A 21,229-nucleotide genomic window follows, 5' to 3' on the forward strand; every position below is an offset into this window, starting at 1 on the left:
CACTATATTTATCATATCATGTATGTGCATTGTTATGCCCTCTCTATTTGTCAATTGCCCGATCGTAATTTGTTCACCCAACATGCTTTAATCTTATGGGAGAGACACCTCTAGTGAACTCGTGGACCCCGGTCCTATTCTTTACATCGCATACAATATACTCGCAATTGTTCTTTACTCGTTTTCTTCGCAAACAATCATCTTCCACACAATACGGTTAATCCTTTGTTACAGCAAGCCGGTGAGATTGACAACCTCACTGTTTCGTTGGGGCAAAGTACTTTGGTTGTGTTGTGCAGGTTCCACGTTGGCGCCGGAATCTCTGGTGTTGCGCCACATTACATTTTGCCGCCATCAACCTTCAACGTGCTTCTTGGCTCCTCCTGGTTCGATAAACCTTGGTTTCTTTCTGAGGGAAAACTTGCTGATGTGCGCATCATACCTTCCTCTTGGGGTTCCCAACGAACGTGTGAGTTACACGCCATCAAGCTCTTTTTCTGGCGCCGTTGCCGGGGAGATCAAGACACGCTGCAAGGGGAGTCTCCACTTCCAATCTCTTTACTTTGTTTTTGTCTTGCTTTATTTTATTTACTACTTTGTTTGCTGCACTTAAACAAAACACACAAAAAAATTAGTTACTTTACTTTCTGTCTTATTTACTAGTTCTATATCAAAAACACAAAAAATTAGTTACTTGCATTTAATTTATTTTGATATCATGTCTAGTCCTGTACTTGTTTTTATTTTCACTAGTTAGGCTTAATGGAAAACAACAACAAAATTAGAGATCTTTATAGTATTTATCTTGAGTTAGGACATGATGTGTTTGAAGAGAAAATTAAAAAACCCATGGAACTTTGTTTGCAAAATATTTGTAGCAATGTTATTAGCATGAACTCTTTGAACACCATTATTGCTAAAGCTATGAAAGAATTTAAGCTTGGGGAAGCTGGTTTTGAGGAGCATGATATTTTTAGTCCACCTACTATTGAGGAGAAAACTAATTATGATTACAATATGCCTCCTATATATGATGATTATGGTGATGAGAATAATAATGATAGCTACTTTATTGAATTTGCTCCCACTACAATTAATAGAAATGATTATGCTTATGTGGAGAGTAATGATTTTATGCATGTAGCTCATGACAAGAATGCTTTATGTGATAGTTATATTGTTGAGTTTGTTCATGATGCTACTGAAAGTTATTATGAGAAAGGGAAACATGGTTATATGCATCTTAATAATATTAAGTTTCCCCTCTTTATGTTGAGAATCTTGAAGTTGCGCTTGTGTTGTCTTTCTATGCTTATTGCATTATGCTTATATGACTTGTTTATTTACAAGATTCCTTTTCATAGGAAGCGGGTTAGACTTAAATGTGTTTTGAATTTGCCTTTTGATATTCTCTTTGCTGCGACTCTCATCCTTATGAGAGCGTCATCATTGAAATTACTGAGCCCATCTTAATGGCTATAAAGAAAGAACTTCTTGGGAGATAACCCATCTGTTTATTTTACTACAGCACTTTTGTTTTATATTTGAGTCTTGGAAGTTGTTTACTACTGTAGCAACCTCTCCTTATCATGTTTTTGTGCCAAGTAAAGTTTTTATGCTAAAGTTGATGTTATATTTGGGATCGCTGCGCAGAAACAGCATTGCTGTCTGTCACGAATTCTGGCATAAGTCTCTGTAAAAAATTCGAAAAAATCTGCAAATTTACTAGCGTGATCCTCAGATATGTACGCAACTTTAGTTAGTTTTGAGTTTTTCCATTTGAGCAAGTCTAGTGCCCCTTTCAGGTTCGTCTTTACGGACTGTTCTGTTTTTGACAGATTCTGCCTTTTATTTCGCATTGCCGTATTTGCTATGTTGGATGAATTCCTTTGATCCATTAATGTCCAGTAGCTTTGTGCAATGTCCGGAAGTGTTAAGAATGATTGTGTCACCTCTGAATATGTGAATTTTTAATTGTGCACTAACCCTCTAATGAGTTTGCTTGAAGTTTGGTGTGAAGGAAGTTTTCAAGGGTCAAGAGAGGAGTATGATATACTATGATCAAGAGGAGTGAAAGCTCTAAGCTTGGGGATGCCCCCGTGGTTCATCCCTGCATATTTTAAGAAGACTCAAGCGTCTAAGCTTGGGGATGCCCAAGGCATCCCCTTCTTCATCAACAACATCATCGAGTTCCTCCCCGGAACTATATTTTTATTCGATCACATCTTATGTTCTTTACTTGGAGCGTCGGTTTTGTTTTGTTTTTGTTTTTGTTTGAATAAAATGGATCCTAGCATTCACTCGTATGGGAGAGAGACACGCTCCGCTGTTGCATATGGACAAATATGTCCTTAGGCTTTACTCATAATGTTCAAGGCGAAGGTTGAAACTTCTTCGTTAAATTGTTATATGGTTGGAATCGGGAAATGTTACATGTAGTAATTCTAAAATGTCTTGGATAATGTGATAATTGGCAATTGTTGTGCTCATGTTTAAGCTCTTGCATCATAGACTTTGCACCCATTAATGAAGAAATACATAGAGCTTGCTAAAACTTGGTTTGCATATGTGGTCTCTCTAAGGTTTAGATAATTTCTAGTATTGAGTTTTGAACAACAAGGAAGACGGTGTAGAGTCTTATAATGTTTACAATATGTCTTTTATGTGAGTTTTGCTGCACCGGTTCATCCTTGAGTTTGCTTCAAATAACCTTGCTAGCCTAAACCTTGTATCGAGAGGGAATACTTCTCATGCATCCAAAATCCTTGAGCCAACCACTATGCCATTTGTGTCCACCATACCTACCTACTACATGGTATTTCTCCGCCATTCCAAAGTAAATTGCTTGAGTGCTACCTTTAAAATTCCATCATTCGCCTTTGCAATATATAGCTCATGGGACAAAATAGCCTTAAAAACTATTGTGGTATTGAATATGTACTTATGCACTTTATCTCTTATTAAGTTGCTTGTTGTGCGATAACCATGCTTCGGGGACGCCATCAACTATTCTTTGTTGAATATCATGTGAGTTGCTATGCATGTCCGTCTTGTCCGAAGTAAGAGAGATCTACCACCTTAATGGTTGGAGCATGCATATTGTTAGAGAAGAACATTGGGCCGCTAACTAAAGCCATGAATCATGGTGGAAGTTTCAGTTTTGGACATATATCCTCAATCTCATATGAGAATATTAATTGTTGCCACATGCTTATGCATTAAAGAGGAGTCCATTATCTGTTGTCCATGTTGTCCCGGTATGGATGTCTAAGTTGAGAATAATCAAAAGCGAGAAATCCAAAATGCGAGCTTTCTCCTTAGACCTTTGTACAGTGCGGCATGGAGGTACCCCTTTGTGACACTTGGTTGAAACATGTGTATTGCGATGATCCGGTAGTCCAAGCTGATTAGGACAAGGTGCGGGCACTATTAGTATACTATGCATGAGGCTTGCAACTTGTAAGATATAATTTACATAACTCATATGCTTTATTACTACCGTTGACAAAATTGTTTCATGTTTTCAAAATAAAAGCTCTAGCACAAATATAGCAATCGATGCTTTCCTCTTTGAAGGACCTTTCTTTTACCTTTTTATTGTTGAGTCAGTTTACCTATTTCTCTCCATCTCAAGAAACAAACACTTGTGTGAACTGTGCATTGATTCCTACATACTTGCATATTGCACTTGTTATATTACTTTATATTGACACTATCCATGAGATATACATGTTATAATTTGAAAGCAACCGCTGAAACTTAATCTTCCTTTGTGTTGCTTCAACACCTTTACTTTGATTTATTGCTTTATGAGTTAACTCTTATGCAAGACTTATTGATGCTTGTCTTGAAGTACTATTCATGAAAAGTCTTTGCTTTATGATTCATTTGTTTACTCATGTCATTACCATTGTTTTGATCGCTGCATTCATTACACATGTTTACAATAGTATGATCAAGGTTATGATGGCATGTCACTCCAGAAATTATTCTTGTTATCGTTTACCTGCTCGGGACGAGCAGAACTAAGCTTGGGGATGCTGATACGTCTCCGACGTATCGATAATTTCTTATGTTCCATGCTACATTATTGATGATATCTACATGTTTTATACACATTATATGTCGTATTTACGCATTTTCCGGCACTAACCTATTAACAAGATGCCGAAGAGCCGCTTCGTTGTTCTAGCTGTTTTTGGTTTCGAAATCCTAGTAAGGAAATATTCTCGGAATTGGACGAAATCAACGCCCAGGGTCCTATTTTTGCACGAAGCTTCCAGAAGACCGAGGGGGAAAGGAAGTGGGGCCACGAGGCGCCGCCACACTAGGGCGGCGCGGCCCAGGCCCTAGCCGCGCGGCCCTAGCGTGTGGGGCCCTCGTGTGGCCCCCCGCGTTGCCCTTCCGCCTACTTAAAATCTTCGTCGCGAAACCCTCTGTACCGAGAGCCACGATACGGAAAACCTTCCAGAGACGCCGCCGCGAATTCCATCTCGGGGGATTCAGGAGATCGCCTCCGGCACCCTGCCGGAGAGGGGAATCATCTCCCGGAGGACTCTTCATCGCCATGATCGCCTCCGGAGTGATGAGTGAGTAGTTCACCCCTGGACTATGCACTACTAGGAAAAGGCCTAGCCGTAAGACAGCCAGCAGTGGCGCACCATGACTGCCGTGCGCCACTACTACTTAGCAGTGGCGCACCACAAAACGGTGGGCCACTGTTACAAAAGTAGTAGTGGCGCACCTCGAATGTGGTGCGCCATAAGTAAGTGGTGACAGGAGGCCAGCTCCTCCCCCAACCTAGTAGTGGCGCACGTCTCCGGGGTGCGCCACTGCTACATTACTTACCTATGGCGCACGTCAAAGTGGTGCGCCACTGCTAGGAGGTGTCCAGAGCCCGTTTAGACATGATAGGCTTAGCAATGGCGCACATCAGTGGTGCGCCACTGCTACATAGGTTACCTATGGCGCATGTCTTTAGGTGCGCCACTGCTAGGGGGTGGCCAGAGCCCCTTTAGAGATGAGAGGCTTAGCAGTGGCGCACCACCTGGCAGTGCGCCATTGCTATGTCACCCTAGTAGTGGCGCACGACTAGGTGGTGCGCCACTGCTAACCTGGGACCATTTCCTGCTTTTCACCCTCCACTCACATGTGCCACCCACTTTCCCCAAACACTCTTCCACCACCACCTCTCACCAAATCTGGATCTGGTCGTGTTGCCCCTCCTTCCCACCTCATTTTCACCTCTTCATTCACCAAAATTAAGTTGGTAAACTTAAATTTTCTTCATAGGTAAGTAATGGTGAAGCTCTCTTAGCTCAATACCCTACTCAATCTCAACTTTTCACCTCATCCAACACTCTAGGTCTCGTCGTATCGGTAACTTTGTTGGTTTTATGCTTTGTGTGTGACCGGTTCCGATCGTCTTGCACACACACGTGTGTGTGCACATATGTTATGTGAAGCTCATGTGTTGTGCGCATGCGCGAAAGCGTCTCTATCACGTGCATGTGTGTTGTATGCGAAGCCTCTCCACACATGTGTTGTATATGCGAAGCCTCCACACATGTGTTGCATGCATGTTTTTGTTTGCGGGGATTTGAAATGCGATGGAGTTGCCAATATTTTGCCGAAATGTTGATTCATTTCCGTTTCGGCGAATAGTGGGCATACTACGCATATACATATGTCCTATTTTTAGGGAAGGTCATGCCAAAATTTTCTTTTGGTATGCTAAGATATCCATTTTCTCTATACCCGCGAGCGACCATGGTCCGCATGATGAGCGAAGGCGTTGTGGCTAGGTTTTTGAAAGCTGCGACGGCCGAGATGATTAGAAATAACCAAAAGGAGATAAGATGTCCGTGTCGAAGATGCAAGCTGACGAGCCTTATGGACCCTAAAGCCGATATGGTACGGGACCACCTTCTCGTGCGTGGTTTCATGGATGGATATCGGTGGGAAGGCGACGAAGATGATTATGAATTTGTCCATGGGATTTCAACAAGAAATAAGGAAGGTGGTGAGCACCATGTAGAAGTTCCCGACATGATCGGGATGTAGAAGATCCCGGCCATGATCATGATCACAATGTAGGAGATCATGGACCCGATGATATGGAAGATCAAGATGGAGGACCCGATGATGAAGATCATGAAGATGAAGACGATGGACCATCGTCGATGGACTGGGTGCAGGACCCTTATCTTCAAGAGCTGCTTCTCAAGCAGACGAGTAACGCAAGGGATGCCGCCCGAGAGAAAGCCAAGATGGATCAACTGGAGGTAGACGCGGTTACTCCATTGTATGAAGGATGCAGGCCGGAGGATACCCGCCTGAAAGTAACGCTCATGGCTCTGCAGATGAAGGTAAAGCACAAAATGACCGACACATCCTTCAACGACAACATGTCATTCTGGCACGAACGTCTTCCCAAAGGTAACACGTGTCCGACTAGTATCGAGGAGGCCAAGAAAATCGTGTGTCCTCCGGATTTACCGCATGTGAAATATCATGTGTGCTTGAACGATTGCATCATTTATCGGAACGAGCACGCGGAGTGTACCATATGTCCGGAGTGCGGCGTCAGTCGGTACAAGAAGGGGAAGAAAGCTCCTCGGAAGGTGGTGTGGTACTTTCCGATCACTCCTCGTCTGCAGCGGTATTTCGCGGATCCTAAGCAAGCAAAGCTAATGCGCTGGCACGCGGAGATGAGGAAGGGAGAAGATGACGTTGATGATCCGAAGAAAAAGAAAAAGGACAGGATGTTGAGACACCCTTCGGATGCTAGCCAGTGGAATGCGTTGAACCTCGAGTACCCGGAATTTGGGGACGATCCTAGGAACATAAGGCTGGGCGCGAGCACCGATGGAGTCAATCCGTTTGGCAGCCAGAGCAGCACGCATAGCACATGGCCCGTGTTTGTGTGGATGTACAACCTCCCCCCTGGTTGTGCATGAAGAGGAAGTATATTCAAATGAGTATGCTAATTGAAGGGCCGAAACTACCAGGGAACGACATCAATCTGTATATGGGGCTTCTGAAAGAGGAGCTAGCCACGCTATGGGACGCGCCTGCCAATACGTGGGACGCCGCCGCAGAAGAATATTTCCCTATGAGAGCCGTGCTGCTCACGACGGTGCACGACTTTCTCGGTTACGGATATGTCGCGGGGCAGGTGGTCCACGGATTCAATGCATGCGTCGGGTGCATGGATGACACAACGTACCGCCGGCTAGATAGAGATCCGGGGTCCTCGAAAACGGTGTTCATGGGACATCGAAGGTGGCTTCGCGACGAAGACCCATGGAGGAAACGCAAGGATCTGTTCGATGGTCAAGACGAACCCCGAAGACGGCCACGTACGAGAAGCGGCGAGCAAATAGACGAGCTATTGAAAAATTGGAATGAGTGCCCACCGCCGGGGAAGAAGCGAAAGGCGCCCGAGCCGCTGCTCAAGGTATGGAAGACGAGGTCCGTTTTCCGGGACTTGCCGTCATCGGAAGATCTTACGTGTGCCTCACGGCCTTGATGTCATGCACATCACGAAGAACGTGTGCGAGAGTCTGCTTGGTACCCTCCTCAACATGCCAGAGAGGACCAAAGATGGGCCGAAAGCAAGGTACGACTTGCTATCAATTGGGATCAGGGAGGAGCTTCACGCGGGACGCCCTAATGATGATGATGATGATGATGATGATAATGACGATGATGAGGCGGAGGACACGCAAAGTCGTCGCAAGGGCAAAAAGGCCAAGAAGATCGAATATTACTGCCCCCCCGCGTGCTTCACTCTAAGTCAGAAGGAGATCGAGCAGTTTTCGACTTGTCTCCTAGGAGTAAAACTTCCCTACGGTGCACGCGGGGAAGATAAGCAGGTACCTAGACAAAGCGAAGCGAGAGGTTCAGCGGGATGAAGTCTCACGATCGTCACGTGCTGATGACGCAAATACTTCCGGTTGCAATCCGTGGGATCATGGACGCACACGTCCGTGAAACGCTTTTGGCCTATGCAACTTTTTCGACGTCATCTCTCGGAAGTCCGTTGGCGTGAGGCAACTTAGAAGGCTACGAGGAATAGATCGTGGTGATACTCGTGCGAGCTTGAGATGTACTTCCCGCCCGCTTTCTTCGACGTTATGGTGCATCTGCTGGTACATATCGTGGAGGATATCATCCAAGCCGGGGCCGACGTTCTGCACGAGCATGATGCCGTTCGAAAGGATGAATGGTGTCATCAAAGGGTACGTTCGCAACAGGGCACGTCCGGACGGAAGCATAGCCAAGGGCTTTCGACCGAAGAGTGCATCTCCTTCCGCACGAGTTATCTAGAAATCGAGAACCCCGTTGGCCTGCCCGTAAACAGGCATCTCGGGAAGCTCGCTGGATGGGGTCACCGCGACGGTAGCCGCGAAATGCATGTCGACTTCAAGGGTCGAATCGCCGACTTTGAAAGAGCAAACCTAGTCGCGCTACAACACATAGACGTGGTCGATCCTTGGGTGGTAGAGCACAAAACCTTCATCGCAAAGACGTACGAGTGATCGGGGCCAACGAGAGGACGGACGGAGATATAATCAAAGAGCACAACTCAACCTTCACGCGGTGGTTCAAGGACAAGATGCCGACGTACCCTATAGACGAGGATTCTTCCGCGGAAGAAAAACTCATATTCGCCTTGTCACGGGCGCCGAACACAACCTGATGACATTTCGGGCGTACGATATCAACGGCTACACATTCTACACCGAGGAAAAGGACATGAAGATCGATTATCGGAACTCCGGGGTAACGATGGAGTCCTACACCGGTGACGTCAAGCGGAGATACTACGGAAAGATCGAGGAGATCCGGGAGCTGAGCTACGCCGGAGAGAATGTGCCAATGTTCCGTGTCGGGTGGGCCAAGAACGTCATAAAAGAAGACCGGCATTTCACCACCATGGTTATACCCGAAGCCAAATCCAAGACGAGCGGGCGCAAAGGTCACCGCGAAATATGAGCCATGGGTACTAGCTTCCCAAGTGGACCAATGCTTCTTCATTACCGACCCGCAAAAGCCCGGCCGTGTTGTCGTGAGGAGAGGCAAAAGGAGCATCATCGGAATGGATGGAGCAGCCAACGAGCTAGACTTTGACCGGTACGGCGATCCGAAGATGGAAGATGATGACGACGATGATGAAGAACCATACACAACAAGAAGAAGCGAGGACCACCCTACCTAAAGGCCGTCCATTCAAGAGAAGAAGTCTAGGAGTTCCGGGGCTAAATTATTCAACCGCGAGAAAGAAGGGCAAGAAGATTGTGAAAAGATAATTATGTATCATTTTCTTGTATGAATAATGGTTGTCATATTGTTAATCTACACATTGTATCTAGATTCTATAGTATTTTAAATATTCTACATAATTATAATTATTTATGCCTTTTATTTTGGTGTATTATGCTATGTATTATAGTGTTAAATCAATTTAATTAAAAAGTGAAAAAAATGGGGCCGCCAGGGTTCGAACCTGGCCGGCCAGGTTTGGCAAACCAACCAAGGGACAGAGCCAGTGCGGTACTAATCGGGATATGTCAAACATTGGTTTGTCTTCGTTTTGACCCAAACCAAAACTGGTAGTGGCGCACCCCTAGAGGTGCGCTATTGCTAAGCCTCATAGTGGCGCACCACGAGAGGTGCGCTATTGCTAAGGCGTCGGGGGACTTAGCCAAATTTCCCCTCTTCTTCCTCGTCCCGACCAGATCCCACCTACAGCAACCTCCCCTTCTGCCTCGCGACGCCGATCTTCCTCGCGACGCCACCCCTCCCCTGAGCGACGCCACCTCCCACCGGCGGCCGCCATCCCTCCCCCTGAGCGACACCACCCCTCCTCTCACGCGAGCGGCCACAGACACCGGAGCCCAGACCCCGGCCGTCCCGACCACATCCTCCATTCCCCATTCTTCTCGATCCAGCGGCGCCCCCTCTCCGACGCCGGCGGCCGCCCCTCCCCCGAGCGACGCGAGCGACCAGACCCCGGCGGTGTCGCGCAGGTACCCCTCGATTCACCTCCCCGCCGGCGGCCGCCTCCCCCTCGATTCACGTTCTCTCCCCCACGCCTCACGTTCTCTCCCCCACGCAGATCCTCTCAAGCTCGCCGCGGAGCAGGAGCAGCACGTCGGCGACCTCGTCTGCGACCTGGTCGGCGTCCTCGTCTGCGACCTCCTCGCCGCCTTCCTCGTCTGCGACCTCCTCTTCTGCGACCTCGTCGCCGCGGAGCAGGTTCCTCCTCGCCGCCTTCCTCGTCTGCTCCAAGACCACCGGCCGCCCCCGCCACGCACCGAACCACGCCGACACCGCTCGACGGCCTGCTCCAACCCCAATCTCGCAGGTGAATCCCGCTCAAACCGCTCAAAGGCAGTGTCTGGGACTTAGCCAAAATGAATATGGCTTAGCCAAAAAACCTGTTGTTTCAGATAAACCTGTTGTTCCTTTATGATTCAACTAGTATGATTTACCAGCATAAGGTTCCAGTAGTTTTAAATTCATCATCCTTGGAGCAGTAGTAAAATATCTAGTGAAATTTGAACACCTTGAACTGCAAGTGTTGTTGCTTAAAATTGATTTAGTAACTCACAAATAAACACTAGAAATTTAGATGTAATGTAATGTGTCTGTGTTGGTTGACTGTTGCTTTCACTTGCCAATGCAGAGTGTTGATAGGTAGTTGTAGTTTTCATGCCTAGTCGTCAGTAATTCCAGTTGATCAGGAGTGCAGTATTATAGCTCTGGAAAAAATGAGAATAATGACATGCATTTCCATTGTTAGTTTTGTTTTGACCCTCAGAAATTGCACATATGAAAGTGCTAGAGCATACAAATAGCATGGATCCCTTTTTTTAACCGTGGCCTACGTTTTCAAGACATTGCTAGGTTACTGAATCTTACTGAGATTTCTGAGTTTTCATCTGTTACTTGGTGTTGTTGCTGCTGCTAGATAGGTTGCTGCTGCTTGGTGTTGTTGCTGCTGCTAGATAGGTTGCTGCTGCTGTTAGGTGCTGCTGCTGTTAGGTTACATATCCTCTATTTTTTAGAACAAATGCATTGTAAAATCATTCATTTTGTTATAGAGCCCATTGGCAAACCTTCAAAATGCCAAGTGGTTTGTGATCATGATGAATGTATCATGTACAGTATGGTTTAGATGTCACATTGGGTATGATGTATGTAGAGAGTGAGAGAGAGTTATTGTAACAAGTGTAAATTTTTTCAGTAAAACCACCATGTTCTGTTTCGGCCTATTTTTAGTAAAACCAATTGATATTTAAGTTAAACAACTTACATGTGCTATTATTTGTCATGAGTTCAGTCTCAACTGTGAAGACATGCCAGTGTTTCAGGTTTGCCTAGTAACTATGTGATCTGATGGCTCAAGTGTCAAATTAGAAGTACATGTGGTGTCAAAATTATGATATCATATCTCTGATTCCCTAAAGGTGAAAAAAAGAAAGCTTCTCTGTTTGAACTCCACAGTAGCATGAACAAGTTTGGGATATCATACATGGACTTTTGCATGAATTTTTGCATTCTATATTTTGGAATATGTTGTTGCATGAATTTTTGCATTCTATATTTTGGAAATCATGGGAAATCATGGGTTTTCAAACAATCTGCATAGCTTCTTTTTTTAGAGGTGAGGTGCTGCTAGGTGCATGTGCTAGGTAACTCTTTTATTTTTAGAGTTCAAAGCTTACTGAATTTTTATTTTGAAAATTTGCAAGGCTTGGAGCAGGAGCAGGACAAGCACGCCGCCGTCGCCCTCGACTCCCCGCGACTCACGGTGAGCAACACCTTCCGTCTCCTGCTTGCTGGTGCTGGTGTGAGCTGCTGCTGGTGCTGGTAGCTGCAGCTGGTGTTGGCTGCTAGCTGCTGCTGGCTGATGGTGTTAGTTGCTCCTAGCTACTACATGTTGTTGCTGGTGTTGGTGCTGCTAGCTGTTGGCCTGCTGCTGGTTGATGGTGCTGTTGGCTGATGTTGCTGCTGCTAGCTGGTGCTTCTAGCTGCTGCTACTGAGATGTGCTGCTAGCTGTTGTCGTGCACCTATGGTGTCATTTTCTTGTGCAGGGATCGACAGAGTTGCCCATTATCGCCGAAATGTTGATTCATTTCCGTTTCGGCGAAAATGGGGCACTCATATGTCCATAAATTAGCATAAGTCATGCCCAATTTTTCCGTGAAATCTTGCGCTAACTTTATGCATTTTTTCCTACTTAGTTCGAACATGGCCAACAACGAAGAGGCCGGCGGCAGCGGTAGCAAGCCATTCTGGATGCTAACCGATGAAATGGAGGTGATGGAATCACAACCTCACCGCGACGACGGCGAGGATGATGGCACCGATCCAGAGTACCGAGCGGATGATGCCGCCGAGGATGACACCACTGATGGTGCCGCCGAGGATGACACCACGGATGGTGCCGCCGAGGATGACACCGGCGCACCGAAGAAGCTACGGAGGGAGCGTCGCCCGAATGTGCTCAGCACCGTGAAGCGAGGCATTCACCGAAGTGAACGCCGGTGGGCATCCAACGGCGCCCCTAATTTAGTCAAAGGGTACTCGCCCAACTCGGGTGCATCCTCCGGAGCACGGTCTCGATCAACACCGAGAACCTCGGGCATCCCGACCGAGCGAATTTGCGCACCCTCCTCTTCAAGAAGCCGCACGAACGATACGAGTTCCCGGTGGACTGCTCGAAAAGCGTCTCATGCGGAACAAAGTGCACAATGCCGCCCTCACGAAGATGAGCACCGCCCTCGCTAGTTGGAGGAACCGAGTGAAGAAAATGATTAATAGTGGTGCGAGTTACGACAAGATCAAGGAGTCAAATCCCTCGATCACCGAGCAAGACTACGCTGATTTCAAGATCAAGTGCGAGAGCGAGTCAACGTCGGATTCTAGTCAGTGGGGGAAGGACATGCGAAAACTGAACTTAGGCACCCACAAACTAGGTCCTGGCGGTTTTAGGGTGGCGCAACCGAAATGGGACGCCGCGGATGAGGAGCGTGTGAAGAACGGCCTCGAGCCCCTCTTCTCGCAATACAAAAACAAGCAAACCAGGAACTTTCTCCTGGCCCGGTACCGTATTGACCCGAAAACAAAGGAGCTCACCACCACTCCGGAGGTGAAGGAGTTTGAGACTCTTCTGGTAAGGAATGCACCCGCTTAATTAGCGCCTTTATGGTTGCATTCTTATTGATGAATGCAAATTTCTAAATGGTTCATGCATGTTCCTCCCGTAGGCTAAGGAGATCGCTGCGGAAAGTGAAAAGGAAGCTAGTAGCGGCGCGGGGTCCACGAGCTCCTCGCAGTGTGCCCCTTGGGACAACCCTTTAAATAGGGCGTTGAATGCCCACAAGAAGAGGGATCCATTGAGTAAGCCGACGTCGGCTGGTCGTGGTGGCCGGCGAAGGATGCTCTATGAAATGGTCAGACTACTATAAGTCGGGGAAAAAGGAGAGAAAGGCCCCCATCGATGAGAAGGAGGTCGCACAGCTCAAGGCACAAGTTGCGCAGATCCCGACATTGGTCGAGGAGCAAGTGCGGCAACAAGTGCAACAAATCGTGGAGACCCAACAGAGGACGCAACGACAGCAAGTGGAGGACCAAGTGGGCACGACGCTTAGCTCCATCATCCCTACCTTGGTTGCCGGTCTTGACGAGTGGTATAGGGGAGGAAAAAAGGGGCCTCCCCCGGTTCCCGGTTCACGGGCAGCAACTCCCACAACGTGGAGCCATCGGTGAGTCCGCGGGCGGCAACAATGGTGTCTCCGGCGGCGCCAACATTGGTGGCTCCGGCGGCGCCAACCTTGGTGGCTCCGGCGGCGCCAACCTTGGTGTCTCCCGCGGCGCCAACGTTGGTGTCTCCCGCGGCGCCATTACTTCAGCTCAATGCACCCGTCGCTGCGGATAATACGCCGCCCGGCACCGCGCCAACAAGCGGCCACTTCATCAGTTGCACGCCCGCCGCCGGCGGTGCCTCGACCTTAGCCGAGCTGGACGCCATCACGGTAACCAACCCTCGGCCAATGACTTCCATATCCTTTCCTTTGACTAGCTAGCCATCCCTAACGCCCTACATGTTTTCCGCAGAGCTCCGCCGTCGACGTCCCATGCACTCTCCTGCACTTTGTGAACGGCGAGTTGATCGATGTTGCCAAGGCCAAAATCGTTCAACCGAGCAACCGCCGCTTACACGGTAGACCCATGCAACCCGACGTGTATAGGATTCAAGCCGGTTCGGGTGCTTAGCGGCTACGACGACGTGGTACCTCCCTTTCAACCCCATGGTGCCGACGAAGATGAGGTCCTTACCCTCCAGACATTGCTTCAATTGGTCCATGGTTTGGCCAAAGAGCCGGATTCGTTTGGGGGCGAGGGGCACCACCCCACGGACAACACCCCCAGCCGCGCGGCGCCAAGCCATGGCAAGACCACCCCAACGGTGCCGCCATCAGCTGATGAGGACATGCAGATGGCACAGGATGAGGACATGCAGATGGCACAGGATCCGAACGATGGTCCGTACGAGGACAGTACGTTTGCCAACCTTGACTGCAACTTCGATTTTGGGGTGGACTACGATCTCAGTAGCCAACCCTCTCAAGCTGCCGCCGAGGGGAAAACCTATTGCAACAAGCGGCGCCTATTCAGTTCTCAGGAGACGCCTCCAGCTGCCGACTTCACCGAGACTCAGCCGAAAGCCGGGGTGAGAAGTGTTATCAGTCCTAACACACTGAAGAAGGCTTGCGCAGAGGAGAATGCAGTCCCGATAAATACGAAGCCGAAGGGACGGAAAAGAAAGAAGAAGGACGACAAGTCCGCCAGCCAGCCCGGCACCTATCCGTGCTCGGGACGGGCCACCGGTGCCCAAGAATATCGAGGCGAGGGTGCATGTGTCGGGTGAGCGGATGCTAATTAAAAGATTGTACGATGCTGCACCCGGTCCTATGCGATCTCCGGTTGACGGTATTCAGTTTATGGAGGAGCGGCGTATCGGGGAGAAAGATCATGGATACCCGGTGTATATTGCCAAGGTGCCCTCGGGACATGGCTTTGTCGATAGTGACTTCGCGGCGAAGATCTTCCTCGCGGTATGATGACATCTTCGCCATGTTGAACAGCTTATCCGCTGCACTACACCTTCATTCGCCTATACTCGCTCGGCAAGGCGATGCGGATCATTAGAGACAACACCCCGGGCATCGCGATAGCCGACCCCTTCTACATGCGTGCCGTCCACTTGGCCACCGCCGGAGACCGAGCAGTCGCGAGTGAATACCTCAAGGGCTTCTTTCTAGCGAACCGGAAGAAGTATAACCTCCTCCTGCTCGTATTTCCCGAGTAAGTCACCCCCTCACCGTACCGGTCTTAACTCGTGATTATTCTAGATTTCAATCGTCCTGTTCTTAAACATTATGTGTTCTACGCGAGACAATACCTGCACACTCATCTCCGTAACCCCGAGACATTCCATGGCCACATACTTAGATGCGGACGGTAAGTCAAGCACGGACTACACGAATGTCAAGGCCGTACTTGATGATGCTCTCAATGGCTACGTCAAAGCGAAAGGCCACATGGAGAGGCCAAATGTTAGGTACGGGAAGCATGTGTTCAAGCACCAAACAAAGTTCCCCTGCGTCAAGAAGCCGCCTTCTAGTACGAAGGATGCCTACTACGCCCTCTATCACATGAATAAGTTCATACGGGACCAGCAGCAGCTTATGCTACCTGAGCATCTCAGAGACTGGGCCAACAAATTGGCGCGGGTCCCTGAGGACGGCATCAAGCAAGACTTCTTCCGCATCCAAATAGAGTTTTGTGAAATCATCCATCAAGATGTCATTAGAAGCGCGGGAGTTCTACGCCGGCTATCGGCCGTCAAACGGTGATATAGACACGATGCTCCAAATGCAGGGTGACGACTACCGCTCATGGATGTGCTTGAAGAAAGGCGGCGGTTTTATCCACGCTCCGAGTGGAAAGTCTTGATGTGCGAGCCTAGTTATGTAGTTGTGTGAACTAAAGACGTGATTGTGTTGTAATAAACTTTATCCAGCACTTTACTTGCTATTAATTACTAGTTCGGCTATGTTTGTGAACTTATATATATGGCTCTGTCGTTTTCCGCACTTGATTTGGTCGTTAATTTTGTTTGCATATGCCGATGATTAGAATGTTTGGTCACCTATACGCCGCAATATACTTTGTAGACGGGCCCCCCTTTCCCCGGCCGCCGTTCGTTGAACGAGTCCTTGACGAGACAACAACGCCGACATGTCTCTTCGGCGCAGAACCACGCCAGTCCAGCCGTCTCCCTTGTGGCCGTGTCTAATGGGCTCTGCGCTTTTCTCCATGGCCGGACCACGATTGGACTCACCGGGGAAATACTGATAATCGCCATCACCACTATCGTCAGAGTCCACAGGTGTAGAGTACTTTGCAGCAGATGCCGCTTTTCTTCTCTCGCCGTCCAGTGAACGAGTCCTTGATGCAAAGACCGTGCCGGCCTCTGGGCAGGCCGGCACGGTCTTTGCATCAAAGACTCGTTCACTGCACGGCGAGGGAAGAAAAGTGGCATCTCGCCGCAAACCGCTATGCTCCCGTGGAGTCCGGCGATAGTGTTGATGGCGATTATCATTATCTCCCGGTGAGTCCAATCGTGGTCCGGCCATGCGGAAGAGCGCAGGAGACGCGGCCACAAGGGACGCGGCCGGGTCCGCCGTGGTTCTGCGCCGGAGAGGCGGATCGGCGTTGTTGTGTCGTTAAGGACCCGTTCACCGAACGGCGGCCGGGGAAAGGGGCCCTTCGCAAAGTATACTTGCGGTGTATACTGCAACTATGGTTTCTGACCATAGTATTTGTGTTGACCAATAATGTATGAGGCACTTATTCCATTTTGTCATTCCATTTGCTTTGAGATTTTCAAAATGCCGATGATTAAAATGTTTGGTCCCCGTACACTTGGGGGTGGCGTAAGTGAGCCTCGGTAAGATAGCACAAATATCAATCTCTTGTGCATCGGACTTGGTCTCACTTACGCCATCCCTAAATGTTAATATTTGTATTGACCAACAATGTATGAGGCATTTATTCCATTTCTCTTGTGCATCGGACTTGTTGGTCTCACTTTGCTTCTTCCATTTGTTTCGACCGACAAAGTATGAGGCCCTTGTCATTCTTCCATTTGCTTTGGTATCTCAAAATGCCGATGATTAGAATGTTCGGTCAACTGTACACTCCGTGGTGACGTAAGCGAGCCTGGTGTGATGGCACAAATAACAATCTCTTGTCCATCCTACCTGGCCTCGCTTACGCCATCACTGGAATGTTAATATTTGTTCCGACCAGCAAAATATGAGGCATTCCATTTAGTTCATACTAGCTACTTGTCTCTTATTTGAATTGGTACTTCTTAATTGCATTGGCCGATGATTATAATGGTTGGTCAACTCTCTGGGGAGGGGCAAGTGAACCTGGTGCGATGACACAAGTATCAATCTCTTGTGCATCCTACTTGGTTTCACTTACCCCTTCGCGGAATGTTAATATTTGTTCCGACCAACAATGTATGAGGCATATGCTATTTAGTTGATACCACTTGGCTCTTTCTTCCATTTTAGTGCCGATGATTAGAATGTTCGGTCAATCGTACACTCCGGGGTGTCGCTAGTGAGCCTCGGTGTGATGGCACAAATATCAATCTCTTGTGCATCCTACCTGGCCTCACTAACGCCATCCCGGGATGTTCATATTTGTTTCGACCGACAAAGTATGAGGCCCTTGTCATTCTTCCATTTGCTTTGGTATCTCAAAATGCCGATGATTAGAATGTTTGGTCACCTATACACTTGGGGAGGGGTCGGTGAACCTGGTGCAATGACACAAGTATCAATCTCTTGTGCATCCTACTTGGTTTCACTGACCCCTTCCCTAAATGTTGATATTTGTTCCGACCAACAATGTATGAGGCATGTCTTTTAGTTCATACTACTTGGATCATTTTTGAGTTTGCTCTTATTCGTTGCAAACATCTATGAGCGTGCACTAATGTTTCTTTGGCTTGTTCATATATGTGCAGATATGACGTGGTATGTCGTGTACAAGGGCAAGGTTCCCGGAGTCTACAACGACCGGGAGGAGTGTCGGAGACAGAGTTCACCGTTTTAGCGGTAACAGCTACAAAGGGTACACCACTAGAGCGGAGGTCGAAGACAGATACGCACGCTATCTGGCGGGAGAGAGGACGGAGCGGAGGAGGAACCGGATGAAGACCACTTTCATCGGGACGGTGCTAGTAGTGACTCTAGCTCTCTTCTATGTGATGCTAGTTTAGATGATCGACCTTGTGTAACCGCCACTAGCTCATTTGTGACTTGTAACACCGTAACACTTATCTAATATTTGAAATCTTGTGAATCATGGAGGCTAATGTGAAGGACTATGTATTGGTATACTGTGCTAGCTGCTTATATGTGTTATATATATTGTATTTGTGTTGTTATAGTGTGATATACAACCTGTACAAATACCTGCCAGGAATACAAAAAATAAAAACGAAATACTAGCAGTGGCGCACTAGAGGACCATCAGTGGCGCACTAGTTTGGAACTTGTGGCGCACTACTCTCTGATCCCCTCTCGAAAGTAGCAGTGGCGCACCGCTGCTGCCAGCAATGGCGCACGTCTGAGAGACTGCAGTGGCGCACTCGTACAGGCAGCAATGGCGCACCAGAACGCCATAACAGTGGCGCACCCCGAGGAGGTAGCGGTAGCGCACCGACACCATAGAGTTGTGGCGCACTACTGCGAGAACAACAGTGGCGCACCCCTTTGGGGTAATAGTGGCGCATCACCTGGACTTGTCAATGGCGCACCACGTAGTGCGCCACCGTTGCATTAGGGTAGTTGTGGCGCACCACTAGTGCGCCACTACTAAAACTTAGCAGTGGCGTGATAGTAGTGGCGCACCAGCAGTGCGCCACTGAAGGGGAAGAGTGGTGCGCCACTAAAGAGCTTTTTCCTAGTAGTGATGGGTCCATAGCAGTAGCTAGATGGTCGTCTTCTCCTAATTGTGCTTCATTGTTGGATCTTGTGAGCTGCCTAACATGATCAAGATCATCTATCTGTAATACTATATGTTGTGTTTGTCGGGATCCGATGGATAGAGAATACTATGTTATGGTGATTATCAATCTATTACCTATGTGTTGTTTATGATCTTGCATGCTCTCCGTTATTAGTAGAGGCTCGGCCAAGTTTTTGCTCTTAACTCCAAGAGGGAGTATTTATGCTCGATAGTGGGTTCATGCCTCCATTAAATCTGGGACGAGTGATAGAAAGTTCTAAGGTTGTGGATGTGCTTGTTGCCACTAGGGATAAAACATTGATGCTATGTCTAAGGATGTAGTTGTTGATTACATTACGCACCATACTTAATGCAATTGTCCGTTGCTTGCAACTTAATACTCGGAAGGGGTTCGGATGATAACCTCGAAGGTGGACTTTTTAGGCATAGATGCATGCTTGGATAGCGGTCTCTCGTACTTTGTCGTAATGCCCTGATTAAATCTCACTATATTTATCATATCATGTATGTGCATTGTTATGCCCTCTCTATTTGTCAATTTCCCGACCTGTAATTTGTTCACCCAACATGCTTTAATCTTATGGGAGAGACACCTCTAGTGAACTCGTGGACCCCGGTCCTATTCTTTACATCGCATACAATCTATCGCAATTGTTCTTTACTGTTTTCTTCGCAAACAATCATCTTCCACACAATACGGTTAATCCTTTGTTACAGCAAGCCGGTGAGATTGACAACCTCACTCGTTTCGTTGGGGCAAAGTACTTTGGTTGTGTTGTGCAGGTTCCACGTTGGCGCCGAATCCCCGGTGTTGCGCCGCATTACATTTCGCCGCCATCAACCTTCAACGTGCTTCTTGGCTCCTCCTGGTTCGATAAACCTTGGTTTCTTTCTGAGGGAAAACTTGCTGCTGTGCGCATCATACCTTCCTCTTGGGGTTCCCAACGAACGTGTGAGTTACACGCCATCAATCTCCCTCTCCGGTAGGGTGACGGGAAGAGTTTCAGAACCCTCCCGAGCTAGGGTCGGCGATGGCGGCCGCGACGGAATTTTTCGTGGATGGAGGCTCAGGTATTTAGGGTTTTCCCGAGATCGTGAATAAATAGGCCGAAGGGCGAGGTCGGTGGACGCCTGGGGGGCCCACACCACCCCATGGCGCGGCCAGGGCCTAGGCCGCGCCGTGGCCTGGTGTGGCCGCCCTATGGCGCCCCTTCATCTCTCCTCTGGACTCCGTCTTCATTACGGTAAAACAAGAACTTTGGCTTTTGTTTCGTCCAATTTCGAGAATATTTTCTGTACAACTTTTCTGAAATACAAAACAACAGAAAACATGAAACTGGCACTGTAGCATCTTGTCAATAGGTTAGTGCCGAAAAATATACAAAATTACAACGAAGCATAAACAAAACATATATAAATTGGTGTAAAACAAGCATGGAGCATAAAAAATTATAGATACATTTGCAACGTATCAAAGGCTCCCCGGGAAGGAAGCTGGAGGAGTACCCGACTCATCCCCTCATGAGCATCTTTTCCCGGGAAGGAACTGTCAACAATGACGCATTCCTTCGAGCCCTAGGAAGGAAGACATCAACCATGACGCGTTCCTTCTAGCCCCAGGAAGGAAGACATCAACGATGACTCGGCTTTGGATGGTTTATACATGGACCGTCTGTGCTCGGAGAGGGGCGGAGCGGCACCAAGTATGTGCCATCAGGCATGGTTAGGGCATGCCCAATGCATAGCCCTAGGGGTGTTGCCTCACACCTTTAACTAGGTTCGGGTGGTCCAAAGTAGGTTCGGATGAGGAGGCAGCCTCTTCATCAGGAGGCAACCTCTTCAGCCATAAAGTGGAAAATGTGAGAGAGAAAGAGAAAAACCAAATCAGCTTTTGAGAGAAAGACATATTAATGGGACCATAACATGGCATGCATATGTCAAAAGTTTTATCCAAGCCTAGTTGGACAGTTGCCTCCATTGCTCATGCCCTTATGACCAATACCGCACCGACGTAAGCATGTCCATTGATGTGGTTAAAGCAATCTAGGGCTAGGGGAAGGCATGGTTGTATTTTAGCCGTTCGTAGAAGAGACCTATGTC

This window comes from Lolium rigidum, chromosome 3 (genome assembly GCF_022539505.1).
Source record: "Lolium rigidum isolate FL_2022 chromosome 3, APGP_CSIRO_Lrig_0.1, whole genome shotgun sequence".
Lineage (NCBI taxonomy): Eukaryota > Viridiplantae > Streptophyta > Magnoliopsida > Poales > Poaceae > Lolium > Lolium rigidum.